Raw genomic sequence first — 12,362 nt, forward strand, 5'->3', positions numbered from 1 at the left:
TGGAGTTACTCCCTCTAGCTTTCTTATTAACACGAGGCCTATCCTCTATTTCGGATACGACATTGAGTGCCAGCTCCATTACTTCGTCAGTCACAGTAGTGCAAGGACTAACATCATGCCCAATAATTTTTTCCCAGTGATACTTCAGCCTACTTATTCCCTGTCGGGGCAAAAACTGAAGCAAAACAGATCTACCCAAACACTCTTAAAAATCTACCTTCTGAATATCATAACCCACAGAATGACACACACAATTGAATGATAATGATAGTAATGGGATGGTTTGTTTGGATGTTTGAGACTGAACCACTTTTTAGTTCGGTGGCTGCCTACATACCCCAAAGGGATCAAGTCTCTGAAAGTCTACGGAGTATAGAGCTTTCAATGTAGTTCTATTACTACAAAACTCTTCAATATGTAACCACCCAAAAACCTAGAGAATCTCTGAATCTAGATCCTTTTCCCTAGTTTTTAGGTACATTGAATAGAGTAAAAGCCTCCGGATTATGTGGGATCTGGCTGGGTCTTGTTTTCACTAATTACGAGCTTATAGTGAGGCTTGACCCACATCTTTATCGCGGCCCGGCTATGAACCGCATGTAAGCCCCGCAGATATGAAGGATCCAGTTTGGGTGCCAAGTCCAGATAACATGCCTAGCTGGTCTATAGAGACGTTGTGCTGTTGGGCATTCTGTGCGCTGGTTATGAACCCGGGCTAAGCCTGTAGATATAAAGGATCCAGTCTGGGTGCCATGTCCAGAGAACATGCCCAGGTGGTCCATTGAGACACTGTGTTGCTGAGCATTCCATCGAGCTGGATGTCCCATTGCACACAATCGATCCAACGAGGCCATAGAATAGGAGGATCATATAATGTCATGTGGACCATTTATAAAGGTCCACACATCGCCCCCTCTTTGTCACGCGGAGCAGCCACGTGGCAGAGAAGAGAAAAATAATATGAAAACTTTGCTTTCGAACAAGCATGTCAGCACTGATATACCTGAGAGTGTTGTTATACATAAGCATGATGACTTGGCAATTTCGGTGGTTGGAAATGAAATAGTTGTTTCTTATGCTCAGCTACAGTACGGTGATAAGAGCCCAAAACTGTAGTTTTAACCCTGTAACAGTCATACTTTTAGACCAATTATGTGAGTAATAATTAAGAGTTAACACTGATTACGTGTTTTTATGCATTTCAGGCTTCAAAGTCCATTATGTGCAGAAATGTGCCACTTTAGCGAGATAAAGGAGCAAAGGTCGGTTACTAAGGAGTTCCGTGATTAAAGGCCAAGATCCAAGAAGACAAAGCCTTTCTAAAGCCCGGTCAAAGCTGAAAAGTCAAAGTCCACGCAAAAGTAAATTGGTGCACAAAGTCAACAGAACTTAGAAGACCATATCTTTGGACTCGGACCTGAATTGGACCTACCTTATGTCAAAACGACCGGCTCGGAAAGAGATTTCCAATGGTCCAAGCCTTGACCCAATCAGAGGAGCAGAAGTGGACGAAAAGTCTGTGGAAGCCAACTACAGCTGAAGAGGCCTTTTTGGACTGAAAGAATTGGGTTTTGGGCCTGATTCTCTGGCCCAAAATATGGCTCCAAGCCCATGCACGATTTTTGGATCTGAATGTATAAAAACAAAAGCTTAGCTCTTTGTTAATGGTAGCTAGTTAGACCTAAATTAATATATAGAATTCTAGATCTAGTTTTATTAATTAAATTAAGCTTAGTTCCATTTTCAATTCTTGTTTTAGATTAAGTCTTTGAATCATTGTTCTTGATTGATTAGATAAATAAAATAGTTGTTTTCTCAAATTCGAATTGTGTTATTTCAATTTATAGATCTGATTTTAATTCTTGTTGATTATCATTCCGTAGTTTAAATAGATTGAACCATTGTTAGTTCATTTAGTTAAGTTAGAATTTTAATATGATGTGTAGTTATAATTCAATGGGAAATGATGGTTTGATGACTCAAGGCTAAAACCTCCATTAGAGGGGTTGATGAAGCCTTGATGAAAACTTAGTGGTATAGTGTAGAAACATTGTAGAATCTATTCCAATCTAGAAGGTCGTGATTAAGCCATGAGAATGGGTGGACGACCTCACATGCTAGTTAATTTTCGGTAGAAATGCCATGAACACTAGGGATTAGAACTTCGAATTTCTTGCCGTAAGAACGTAAGAATCGAGATACAAGAATCTATGTTAGGCTATTAAGTTGGATTTGAGGTGGATTCAATTCCCCTCTAATCATTTATCTAAATTCAAAACAATCATATTTCCATAGCATTTAGTAGTTTAAAAGTCAAGTAATCAAATTCAAGTAAGTATCGTAGTAATCACCTTCGTAAAGCTCTTATTGACTTAAGACCGACTAATTAGATTAGAAAACATCCATGCTAGAGCACTAGGAGAGGAACAATTTGTTACTCCACTCTATTTCGATAGAATTGAGAGTAGAAACTTTGATAAAATAGACACTTAAATAGTTTTAGTTTACTTACGTTTTGAGTTTTATCGTTCATTTCAGTAGGTAAACTATTCATTTTCAATTTATCAAATATACGCTGCCATCTTAGTTGCACTTTAGCATTGTTTTCATAGTAGAATTAGTCATTTTAAGTCCTATTAAACCCACCCACCCTTGTTTGATTCATACTTGCGGGTTATCCATTTCGTGGTTGAAAAATTACGGGTAAAAATTACACCGATGTGCCAGCCCTTCTCGAGCGACCATCGCCCTAACTCATTTGGACATAGAGCGACGACCCGCCCCCCATGTGGGAGCGACCGCTAAAAACACTGTAATTTGAAAATTACTCGAGCGCAAAGCGCGCCTATTCGGCCTTGGCCGATACGTGTTAAGTTTTTCGGATTTCGGCGGTTTTATTTCGAACTTTGCTCTTTCATATTTTTCAGTGTTCTAACCGCTATATACTGAACAAGCGTAAACAAGACGCTTATTCATAAGCGAAGCAAGGACGCAATCAGGTATTCCTTTCTTCCATACCTCGCGATCTCGGTTAGAGGTTCATACTAATATATCAAGATTGTTTGGGTTGTTTTCGTGTTTAGACTTAGACTTGCATGAGATTAAGGTCCGGTGGGGAGAAAAACACCGAATGTAATTAACCGTCAACAAACAAACATATCGAGAATACCAATCATAACACCTCTAACTACTATTCCACCAACCATACCGACATAATGGGTGAAGAAAGAGAGACTCCTCTCCGACTTCTACAAAGCTTTGAGCGATAGCCCTAAATCTTGCATCGTTCTAGCAGACCGATTGGGGGATTTTGAATCCCCCAAACATATTTAATTTGTTACCCGTTTTCCATGGTTTAGGCCATGAAAAACCTTACCAACACATCGTGTAGGATTGAACAAGTCCTTACAACATTCCATCATCCTACGGTTGGTGCGGAACAAATTAAAGCGAGGGTATTTCCCTTCACCTTAGCCGATAAGGCAACAGATTGTTAAGCGCCCAAAGCTTTAACTTTCGTGGACTCGTGGGCTAAACTTGTTCACCTATTTATGGAACATTTTTACCCACCCCTAAAGACGGATGAAATGCTTTCCAAGATTCATTTCTTCGACGTAACCCTCATGAATCATTTTTCGAGGCTTGGAATCGCTTTCACCGATCCGCTAATAGAGTGTCCACACCATAACCTAGCAAAAGACACGTTAGTTCGTGCGGTTTTTTCAAAGGACTTCAACATCACCATAAAGAAGTCCTTGACATAATGAATGGGGGGTAGTTTCCTAAGTAAAGGAGCCTCGGAGGCTTATAAATTTTTAGAAGAACAAACTAAACGCAATAACAATTGGGAGTGATGATATCCCCCTCTCGCTAGTTCTTCTTCAACAGTTAAGGCACGGTATGTTTGAGATGAAACCCGACCTTAACTTAAAAATTTAATCGAATCTCTAACTAAAAAGTAGAGGCTATTTCTATTCAACAAAAGCCTATTCGAGTCATGAATGTCAACTCCAACCCATGTAGTTTTTGTTTGAGTCCCGAAAGCACACCGACTCTATTGTCCTCTCGCCTATGAACAACAACAATCGAGCAAGATAATGTTTGCTCCATTAATAACTATCCTATTCCTAATGCCCCATGGAGACAACATCCCAACTTTAGTCGGCGAAACAATCAACAAGTTACAACTCCAGGGTTTAATAACCAAAATGCTAGGCAAACAAACAACTATAATCAAGCTCCACCTAGGCAAGGACAGGGACAAGGTCAGGGAAATTATAATAATTATAACAACTAAGCACAACCATGACAAGGTGTAGCACAAGGTCAGAATAATTATAATAATTATAATACCAATAGAGGTATCGTTCCGGTTAACAATAGTAACTATCAAAACCCACCCATAAATAATCAACGTGAGATAGTTCAAATTCGCACCAATTGCGGACTACTACACCTACACAACCGGATCGTATCGACGCCTTTATACAGGTTACCCAACAACTTTTCCAATCAATGACTCAATCAAACCAACAGATATTACAATCCATAAATCAGGGCATACAACAATTAGCCCAAGAGAAAGCCCAACCAAAAGGCGTGTTTCCAGGACAAGCGATACAAAACCCTAAAACAACAAACACAGCCTTTGAGGTAAACGGTAATACTAGTATGGAAACAACTATAGTAGGTGACCTGAATGCCATCACCACTCTCCGCTCTGGAAAGGTGGTTGATAACAAAGTAACTATGCCTATAGTTACCGTATCAGTACTCCCTACACCGGATATCGAACTAGATACCGACATAGAAACTGAAGAACCTACCACTGTAGAGGTACCAGTTAAACCACAACCTAAGAAACAGAAAGCCAAGGTTACACATCAAGTCGAGCCATACGCTAAATATAGAGCGAAACCACCATTCTCTCAAAAATTAGCCATGCTAACCAGGGATACCAACTTCGAGGAGATTAGGAACGTTTTCAAAAATCTAACGATAAACCTTCCTTTTCTCGAAGCTATTAAAAAGCTACCTAATCATGCTAAGTTTCTTAAAGAGTTGTGCACTACTAGGCGTAAGACCAACATACCTAAAGACGCCTTTTTAACTGAACAATTCCCAACTTTATCCGAAAATAATGGAATTGTTAAGTACAAAGACCACTCGGTAGATCCCCATGTAAAATGCACCTTAGGAGATTACCACACGACGACCGCTTTATTAGACTTTGGGGGAAGTGTTAACTTACTCCCCGTATTACTTGTATAAACAAATAGGTCTACAGGAAATGCAACCTACAAAAATAACGTTGCAATTAGCGGAGAGGTCTATTAAGTATCCTAAGGGTGTAGTGGAAAACGTGCTTGTTAAGGTTCAGGAGTTCTACTATCCTGCTGATTTTGTTATCCTCGATACAGAAGTCGTTAATGACTTCAGACCCCGATCATCTTAGGACGCCCCTTTTTAGCAACTGCCAACGACTTATTAATTGCCGCGATGGTAAGATGTCCTTATCTTTTGGCCATCTCACAGTTGAGGTAAATGTTTTTAAAATGATGAAACAGTTACTAGATTCGTCTATAGATGGGGAGGTTAGCATGATCGAGAGCTTAGCTCAAGATTATTTTAACAACACGTTTCCTGAAAACAATATGTACAAATTCCTTTCTTTTGGAAAGTCAGATTTTGTAAATGACTCCTACTTAGAGGAAGTCAACACCATCCTTGAGTCCACACCAATTGTAGACACTTCGGTTGCTCCACATATTGAGTATGAAGACTTGCTACCCAAGCAAGTATTCATTATGCAAAATGAGGACCCCGATGAAACATCTATTGATTTTCCTTCCACCCCAGTGCTTAAACTCCTTCCCCCAAAATTAAAATATATACAACTTGATCCGGATGGTAATCATCCGGTAATTATATCTTCTGTTATCTAAGAATGAAGAGACAAGTTTAATCCGGGTGATTAGGGAACATCGTTTCGATTGGTTGGTCCCTAGTCGACATTAAGGGAATTGACCCTAAGGTTTGCACTCATCGTATCCATTTGGGAGGATAACGCGAAGACTTCGCGACGAACCTCAGCCGCTTGAACCCCGCCATGAAAGAGGTGGTTAGGGAAGAAGTCTTACGATTACTCGATGCGGGTATCATATACCCAATCTCTGATAGCGAATGGGTCAGCCCCATTCATGTAGTTCCTAAGAAATCGGGAGTTACCATGGTACGTAACGAGAATGGTGACTATGTTGTCACACAAGGTCCCATGAAATGGAGGATCTGTATTGATTACAGACGGTTAAATGCTATGACACGAAAGGATCACTTCCCTTTACCCTTTATAGATCAAATGCTCGAACGCCTAGCTGGTCATGTTTTTTATTGTTTTCTGGATGGCTACTCAGGCTATTTTCAGATTATCATTGATATTAATGACCAAGAAAAGACCACCTTCACATGTCCCTTTGGAACGTATGCCTATAAACGAATGCCTTTTGGCCTTTGTAATGCTCCTGGTACCTTCCAGCGGTGTATGCTTCATATATTTAGTGACATGGTAGAGCGCTTTATGGAAGTTTTCATGGATGATTTTTGATAAATGTAAAATGTATAGTCTACCTACGAAATGAACGATGAATTCAAAACGTAAGTAAACTAAAACTGGACTTTTACACTCTATTATCAAATCTTCTACTCTCTATGCGAATTGCACTAAGTGGAGTAGGAAGTTCGTTCCACTCCTAGTTCCCTAGCATGGATTGTTTTCTAAGTCTAAGAAATCAGTCTAAAGTCAATGAGAGATTTACGAATTACGAACTAGACTACGATGCAACTACCCACGAAATGCAACTAGTCGATTATCAGACAACTAAGGGAATGCTACGTTGATTCGATGATAAGGAGTTAGAGGGGGGATTGATTCCACCTTAACTCAACTTAATCCACTAACGATGAGTCGTCGTAATCCGAATTGAACTGCTACACAGAACAATCGGTTCTTCCTAATCCCTAATTACACATGGCATTTCTACCAATTTATAACTAGCATGTGAACAATTAAACCCATTCTCATGGTGAACTAATTATTTCTGGCGTGGAATAGAAATTACGACGACTCTACGATAAACGGGATCAAGCTTTCATCAAGGCTTCTCAACCCCCTCTAATGGAGTTTAGCCTTGAATCATTCCGCAATCATTCCCATTTAGATTAAAACTAAACATAATATAAAGCATTGAAATTTACTTAATTAAACAATAATGAAATCTAAATTAATGACTAAAATGAAATAAGAACAAGAATTGAAATTAGATCTAGAAATGGAAGTGACAAAATCGAAATTGATAAAAAATACTACTTTATTGATCTAATTAAATGGAGAACAAGATTCAAAGGTTTAATCTAATAAAGGATTTGAAACTAATTAAATAAAACAATTAAATCTAGATCTAGAAGCTATTTTAATGGCTACTTTCTATTCTAACCTATCTACCTAACCTAACTGCCATTGACTGCCATTAACACTGAGTCAAGCTTTTGTTTTTATACATCCAGATCCAAAAATCGTGCATGGGCTTGGAGCCATGTTTTGGGCCAGAGAATCAGGCCCAAAACCCAATTCTTTCAGTCCAAAAAGGCCTCTTCAGCTGCAGTTGGCTTCCACAGACTTTTCGTCCACTTCTGCTCCTCTGATTGGGTCAAGGCTTGGACCATTGCAAAGCTCTTTCCGAGCCGGTCGTTTTGACATAAGGTAGGCCTCAATCCGAGGTCTGAGTCCAAAGATATGGCATTCGGAAGTTCTGCTGACTTTTGCTCCTTTATCTCGCTAAAGTGGCACATTTCTGCACATAATGGACTTTGAAGCCTGAAATGCATAAAACACGTAATCAGTATTAACTCTTACTTATTATTCACATAATTGGTCTAACAAGTATGATTATTAGGGGTTAAACCTACAGTTTTGGGCTCTTATCAAACCACCCCAAACAAAGATTTTGCTTGTCCTCAAGCAAAGATGAGAAATTAGAATAAGTGACCAAAAATGGAGTTCTAACTACTCTCGTTTATTTGAGTGCGATTGCATTGACCATATGCAACAAGGCCTTAAACCACTAGGAATTCCCTAGTGGACGAAGTTATAGCCTCGTGAGAGTTTTCAAATGAAGGTACTCACAAACTTCATCTATACTACAACGACTAAGAAAATAAAACTATTGTTTCCTTATTCATGCTCAACTATCTATACATCTCTAGCAATTGAATAAGAATAACCAAGTCAGAAACCTAAGTTAATATATGCATAATAATCCATCATCTACAATAAACATATACACAATGAGTAGTACTATAAAATGTTTAGCAGGTTTGTTTTCGAGAACTTCGGAATAAGCCCTTAAGTAGGTTCTCAACGATAATAGTCAAGAAACAACACTCGATTGTTCCACTCAAGTTTAAGCTACCAAATTGTACAGTGGGCACACTTTACCTTACAATCTCAATGACACACAGGAAGTTTTGAGTCGATCAAACACATCTACCACTTACTATCACACTAACCTATTCCTAATTGAGCTAGAGGTCTTTATTAGGTGTTACGGGATTAGGAGATGGTTTAAGAAGGAAGGAAATGGATATTCTAAAGGACAAGTCTGAGATAATAGAGTCTTCATATTATGTAACTAGAGAAAACCTTGTTATTTACTCTTGCTTCTACACTTTGTTTCCATCCTTAGCCATATTTTTCTTTTTTCTTTTCTTTGGCTTTTTGACTCCCTTTTATTCTATTTTTGGAGTTTTTATTTATTTCTATTTTTTTCTTTTCCTTGGATGGAAACTTCTTTTCTTTTTCTGAAGCAACTAACTTTTTTTTGTTTACACAGGTTTTCTCTTCTTCTTTCTTCACTCATTCTATTCTCGGACTTATCTTAATGGGTAGGTTGATTTATTATATATATATATATATATATTTTTTTATTTTGTTTTTTTTGTTTTTGTAATGAGGGGTAAAGGAATTGTGGTTTATGGAAGGCTAAAGAAAGGCTCGTGAGGGGCTTAACTAGCGGAAAATAATTCATAGGTTTGAATTTCTGGCTATATCGATCCAAAGAGGGCCTAAATTCTCGCTTTAGGATATGGCATAGTGATCAAGCAAGTGGACGGTGATTTCTCTATCCGGATTTTACTTCTCCCTTGTGTCATTTCTCAAATGTTCGGGCTCATATAAGGCTTTTAGGCTATATTCTCACGGGATTTGTAGAATAAGTACTCTAGCCTAGATTTGAAACTTTATCGCTAACAATCATAGATACTCATGTAATATATTTATAGATAGATGCAAAGATTATTACCTACATATTAACCTAAGTTTCTAACAATTATTCTGATGCAAAAACTATGTGAGACTTCTAGATTGTTAAGAGCATGGAGAAAGAAACAATACCAATATTCCTAAGTGTATAGCATAACTTATTTATTTATATTTTTAAATTTTTGAAATTTTAACTAGAAAACAAACACTACACCATAACGGTGCTATTTGCAACGGCAAAAGCGTAATAATAATTTTGCAACGCTTTTAAGCGTTGCAAATATGGCGTCGGTAAAGTGTTGGAAATATTTGCAACGCTTAAAAAGAGTTGCAAATAGAAATTTCCAACGCTTAAAAAGCGTTACAAACAGAAATTCAAAGCGTTGCAAACAGAAATTCAAAGCGTTGCAAACAGAAATTTCCAACGCTTAAAAAGCGTTGCAAACAGAAATTCAAAGCGTTGCAAACAGAAATTTCCAACGCTAAAAAGCGTTGCAAACAGAAATAATTTTACCAACGGTTTGTAACCGTTGTAAAGTTGTTAATTAATTTAAAAAAAAAATAATTTAAAATTCATTTGTAACGGTTATATAAACCGCTCGATGGGTTGCTAATAAAAAAAAAATAATTTCTCATATTTTTTTGTAGCGAGACCGCCTAAACCTACAATAACCAATGAATACAAGAATGGTTTAGACAAATATATATATAGCTACAAACTCACTCCAAACTTAAACAAACAAAATTAAGGACAGAAAACAAACTTCCCACGAAACAAACCACCCTTGCTTTCAAAATCTTCCTTTCACTCTAGGAAGTCCTTGGCATCTTCAAACCCAAAAAGCTCAACACCTTCGCATTCCCCTTCCACGGCCACAGAAACCTGCCCCGCCATGCCCTCAACCCATCGCTCTAGCAGTAGCATCTCCTTGTGCACTCTCCGACTGGATTATCAATACAATGAATAGCCATTAGAAAATAACAATGCAAAGAAAAATTAAAAACACTATGACTACCAAGGATGGCACAGTGGAATGAAAAAAGAAATAACAGAAGGCTGAACAACTGAACTCTTGGGATATGAAGACACTGAACTTTTGGCCGAGTGTAACATGTTTGATAGATAACACTACAAACGCCATACAACTAGCTGGAGAAAACCTTACCTTCGGGTTCTTCACGGTCTCGTCCACACTTAGAATTAGGCAAGTGCCTCTTTGTTGTCGATTTATAGCATTTATCCGAGACATTTGCAATCACGCACCAATGTAGGTAAAAGAAACCGAACAAAACAACATGGGAAATAACATTGAATACCTTAACAACAAGTAGGTTCCCATACAAAGTTGGCAAATGTATCTATGATTCCACCGGTGTTGTTTATATCGACCCGTAGCTGTTGCAACTTTTAATTTCTATTAAAATCACAAATACCTTAAATTTGTTTGAGGCATTTGACCCGGTTCTTTCTTTACTTTCTCCTGTGAAACAAGCATTCTATGTTAATGGGACTACACAATATTGGCGGTGATCCCGAAAAGCATAAAACAGAGGGGTATAATAAGCAAAGACCGACTGAAGTTCCACATCCTTTATTATAAGCAAAGCTCCTTCTGACCAAGCTCATCTTTGGAGAACTTTTATCCGTAAATGAAAAATACAAAATTAATAAACCCATCTCTTAAAAGCATGTGATCCAAAGAAAGAGAAATTAGAACATTAAATGCTTACCCGTCTTTATCACGAAAGCGCGTTCTGCGAAAAATCAAATAAAAAGTAGAGTTACATCCATCGCCAAACATAGTAATCCAAAGCACATATAAAAAAAGAAGGGGTAAAGCATACCGACTATTGTTATATCGTGCATTTGTTTGAGCAAGTAGCTGATTCTCGGCTGCTGAAATTTGAGAACATTAGTTCTAAGTTTTGATATCTCGCCCCCCCAATTCAAGTAGTTTACTTCACTTTACTTTTACTTGAATATAGTCTTTTTTAAAAAAAAAATTCTAGTGCAGTTAGTTTATAGAGCACGCGTTGCAAAATCTTGTATCATATCGGTCAAAATTCTAAGGTTCAACTAGAAATCAATCTCCATAATACCGAGATTCTCTCGCTCAGATAGCGTCACAAGAAATCAAATTTGTACCGCGGCCTCTCGTGTGCCCTATTAAAGAAGGCTTCCGATTACTTGTTTTTTTCTTGATTCTCCTCAGATACTTACCGATTAGTCGCTCCACATCTTTCCAGAACAAACCTTCCACCAATATTCCATCCTTCAGAAAACCTACAAAATGTTACCAAAGAAAGTCTTGGACTGCCCTGAAATATAGACAAAGAAAAGATGCTAATATATATAAAAATACCATCCAAGAACACTCTTGGTAAACTCTAATCGGGTTCCTTAGCGTAAACAGATTTAGGGTCGACCGCAATTCTCGGAGAGTATATAGGTCGGGAATACCTTGGTAGATTCAAGAGACCACCAACCCCGATCTTGTTGAAGGATCCCCTACAGGAAGATAACAATGAAAAGAATGAAAAAGACGAAGATGCCATAAATCAAACATGACTTCAAGTAGTTTACGTGCAATTCCATAATAACGTTCACTGCATCCAATTTTGTAACTATAAACGGACCACGGCCGCACATTGCATACTAACCCGTGTGGAATAAACAACCACACGGGTTGCTTCAAGATGAGGGGGCTGCTCGCGAATTTTAGCACCGTGGTTGAGGATCGAGGATCTTGAGCAAAGCATGAGGCGTGTTGATGCCGGTCCATGAGGGCTCTGTGGTACATGAGGGCACCGCTGTCCATGAGGATGCAGGGCTTAACCCGGCAGAGAAAGCTCGGATATACACTGGTTGGCCTATTGGAACCGGGCTGAAATGGTGCAATGTAACAACTCAAAATCAAAACTAGCAGAGCTAGCAATTTAGTGATTCAGCATAATAATTCCGCGGTTACAAGCCACAACAATGACTTACCTATGAAGTCAGTAGTAGTAGTAGCAGCAGTTGGTCGTACTTGTGTAGAAGAACATA

The 12,362-nt window shown here is 38.3% G+C and overlaps 1 long non-coding RNA gene across 1 annotated transcript; it reads right to left on the minus strand.

Moving 5' to 3' along the window:
* Positions 1-9,994: 9,994 nt before the first annotated feature.
* On the minus strand, positions 9,995-10,526 carry LOC147480355 (uncharacterized). The gene is made up of 2 exons (XR_015206991.1): positions 10,483-10,526; positions 9,995-10,260 (listed from the first exon to the last, which is right to left on the minus strand). It is a non-coding gene; the product is annotated as an uncharacterized LOC147480355 (long non-coding RNA).
* Positions 10,527-12,362: the final 1,836 nt, after the last annotated feature.

The sequence above is a fragment of the Coptis chinensis genome, chromosome 8 (assembly GCF_015680905.1).
Source record: "Coptis chinensis isolate HL-2020 chromosome 8, ASM1568090v1, whole genome shotgun sequence".
In the NCBI taxonomy this organism is placed as follows: domain Eukaryota; kingdom Viridiplantae; phylum Streptophyta; class Magnoliopsida; order Ranunculales; family Ranunculaceae; genus Coptis; species Coptis chinensis.